At 32.9% G+C, this 3,496-nt stretch overlaps 1 long non-coding RNA gene across 1 annotated transcript; it reads right to left on the bottom strand.

The window, feature by feature from the left end:
• Window positions 1-1,191: 1,191 nt before the first annotated feature.
• On the bottom strand, window positions 1,192-2,400 carry LOC150036795 (uncharacterized). Its single transcript, XR_016529355.1, has 5 exons — window positions 2,265-2,400; window positions 2,060-2,186; window positions 1,871-1,952; window positions 1,754-1,787; window positions 1,192-1,448 (listed from the first exon to the last, which is right to left on the bottom strand). It is a non-coding gene; the product is annotated as an uncharacterized LOC150036795 (long non-coding RNA).
• Between the last annotated feature and the right edge of the window lie 1,096 nt (window positions 2,401-3,496).

Here is a 3,496-nt window from a genome sequence, read left to right as displayed (position 1 = left end):
ATATATCTTCGATAATTGTCAAATTATTTATCGATAATTATTATAATCAAGTAGTCTTTTTCGAAGGTTCTCATTATTTTTAAAGGCTTATCATGTTATTTTCAATTTTTTTAAAACCTTTATTAAAAACTTATTTATCAACAATTGTATATGCTTCGAAAATTCTCTTACAAAAACCTTTTAGCACATTTATTGACAAATCTCGGAAAGTTGTTTTTACTAATTCATCTACATGTAGTACCTTGAATTACAAAGTATAAGAATAGAATAGAAAAATTAGACAATGACATGGATGGAAGTAAACTTATATATCATAAAAGTACACCAAAAGGCTATCGAAATTCTATAACATCAAACTACAATTGATCAACTAGAAACAAATTTTTTACGCATCTCTGCCATCATTTTTTGAAATCTATCCTCAAAATGATTTTCTAATTCGTTTATTTGATGCCTAAGTGCTTCTACCTCAACCTCTCTTTGTTGTTCAGATTCATTAAGACGACGCTCAAGATCGCGTAATGTAGACAATGATCCAAACAACTCAAAAGGAGTAACACTTACTCCATAAACACGAATACGCCCGTGTTTCTCCGGTCCAAATACTCGTATGAAAATCTCATCCTCGTTCATGTCAAGTGTACCATCAATCACTTGAGAAGCATATGATTTAAGTTTCAACTACAAATATAAATTCACATATTATAATTCAAAACTAACACATATAAATTCAAATATTTACAACAAACAAACACATCTTTGTTTGAGATTCAAGAAGTATTTTTACCTCAAATGGGGAAGATGGAGATTCAAGATGTATTTTTATTACATCTAACAACATCAAATTATTACTTTAAACTAATTTACAATATAAAGAATAAAGGGAGAGAATGACAATAAAAGAAAAGTAAATAATGTATTTAAAAGTAGTTTAAATAATATAAGTATTCATCATGATTTTTCATTGTGTTTTTAGTTTAAAAAATTCAAAAACCTACTTGTTTAAAGGTATGTGCTCAATGGTCCACTGGTTGGTATTGTTCCACATAAATCATTGTTTAAGACATCCTCGAAACAAAGGAGACACAATCCATCATGAGCCAATCACATGACATGACACAAAACTTCAACCAGGGATGTATATCACCTAAATGAAATAATACACAACAGTGAAATTATACAAAGCCTTACACAAGTTTAAGACTTGTAATTCCAATAAGTTCTCTTGAGATTGGTCCATTTAATCGGTTATCATTAAGCCATCTGCAAAATAGAATAAGAGTTCAGATAAAAGATTGTGAAAAGAAAGGGTCACAGGAAAAAGCATTCATTCAAATTTTACTTCCCTCCAAAAAAAAGGAAGAAGAATTCTCATTACTTCCTCCCTGAAGAATTTTGTATAACTTAGACTCGTAAAGCAATTAAGGATGCTTCGTTTTGACATTTTCCTGCACATGAGAAAAGTAAAGCAAATTAGATTTATGTTTTACTAAGAACATGAACTGGCTCATAAAGAAAACGAAGACTACAGTATTCAGCTCAATGAAGCATTACTAACACAAAGAACAAATAACTATGCATCCAAAAACCCAACTAAACACACACACAAAATCTATTTGCTTTAAAATTCTTTGCGTTGACTATCCCTCCAAGTAGCATAACCAGAGAGGATCAACGTTCCACTCAACTAAACTAGGAAAATTTTAAAGTAAAACCAAAAGAGAACTTGTCTATCTATCAACATTTGCTATACCAGGAATTCCAGAACTGGTTCTAACTCCGGCACCCTATAGAAAAAAAAAAGGTACACTCAGTGAGGTTAAAAGAAAGGGCACAGTTGCACAACAAAAGCAAGTCACATATAACTAACTAGGGCACGGGTTGGAGGAGTGGCCGTTGTGATTGCTGATACTTTAAAATGGTCCAGTCAAAGACATAATCAAATTGGAAACCTGTAGCAAGAAAACCAAGAACAACAAAACAGACAAGATTTCAATAATAATTGTTTGGCAACAAGAAAAAAAGCTACAAGTATAAACTATGAAAGAAAAACTCATACCTTCACGAATAAAGAGATCACGAAATATTCTTTTCAGATAAACATAATCTGGCTTATCATCAAAAGGAAGTGATCGGCAGTAATGGGAATATGATGCAAACTTTGATGGATATCCACGGCATAATGCCTAGAAAATAATTAAATTCGGTAAGACACAAAAGTAGTGTTAAAAATGCTCCAAAATTTACATTTGAGAACAACTTACCTCAATAGATGTAGAAACTTTTTTCTCATTGATTTTCTCATACTTCAGCTTCTTGGTGCCTGCTTTCAGTCCCTGCCAGGGAAGACTACCATAACAGAAGATGTATGTCTAAATCAATTTACCTGTGTTTTTATGTTTTTATCGGTTGTGCAGGATTTTGTAGACAACGTTAATATATCAGATGTTAGGAACGTCCCAAAGGATTCTTTATTCTTTGTGATGCCTAAAGAGGGATTTTTAAATTCGGCAGAGATTGAAGAGCGAGCCCCAATTCAAATCCATATGATCAAAGAAACTAAGCAAGAATGTAAATTACCAGGTTCCCAAATTTCGACAATAAAAATTTTGCCGTCGAACAATAGCATCATAGATGTCGATATAGACAATTCAGATCATTGTCAGCTTTGCTTGTTTAGAAAAATGCAGATCTGAATAATTCATTCACGAACATTTGTCAAAAACCTGTATCCTTCCCATAATCTTCTCTTATTGCACACAAATCTGACAGAAACATTTCCTGAAAATCACACCTATAAACTGATAATAGAGCAACTTATTTAAAAGAATTTCTAAATATTATCAAAGATGTAAAAAAAAATTATATTCAAGTTAGAATCATAGTGTTGAATTAAGAACGGAACAGAAAATAAGTTCATCTAAGCGAAGGAAGAGAGAGAGAGTAGGCGAAGCTAGAATTGTAGTGTTGAATTAAGATCGGAACACTTACGAGTTTAATTGCAACCTCTTCATTCGCCTGTATATTAGTACCTGCAGATGGAATTGAAGCATCAAAGTCTAGTTATTGTAATAGTAGTACCTGCAGATGGAATTGAAGCATCAAAGTCTAGTTATTGTAATAGAGCAGCATAATGAGAAGCTGGAATGGAGAAAAACCAGATGAACCAAGATAGATCTCCCCGAAGGAGCTGCTACAAATCTTCGGCCAAGGCGAAATTTATTGCCGATGCGAGGTTCCATCCGAGAAGGAAAAAGAAGAAAAAGAAGCATAGAAATGGAAGATGATTATGAGAAGTTGAACATGGAATCGAGGGAATCGAGGGCGAAGAATTCAAAATTGAAGAGGAGGAGGTTCATTGATCAAGAAAGAAATGAAAGAATTAGAGATCTAGGGCAGGGCAAGGCAGAAATTTGGTTATCATTTCTTTGGTCACTCCATAGGTTGGCTAGGGTTGGGTAGGTTAAAAACTTAAAACAAAGTATGTTTTACTTGA

This window comes from Benincasa hispida, chromosome 4 (genome assembly GCF_027475165.1).
Source record: "Benincasa hispida cultivar pf3 chromosome 4, pf3_genome.v1.1, whole genome shotgun sequence".
Taxonomy (NCBI): Eukaryota; Viridiplantae; Streptophyta; class Magnoliopsida; order Cucurbitales; family Cucurbitaceae; genus Benincasa; species Benincasa hispida.
The sequence above is the reverse complement of the archived record's forward strand: the minus strand, read 5'-3'. Positions and strand labels throughout refer to the sequence as shown.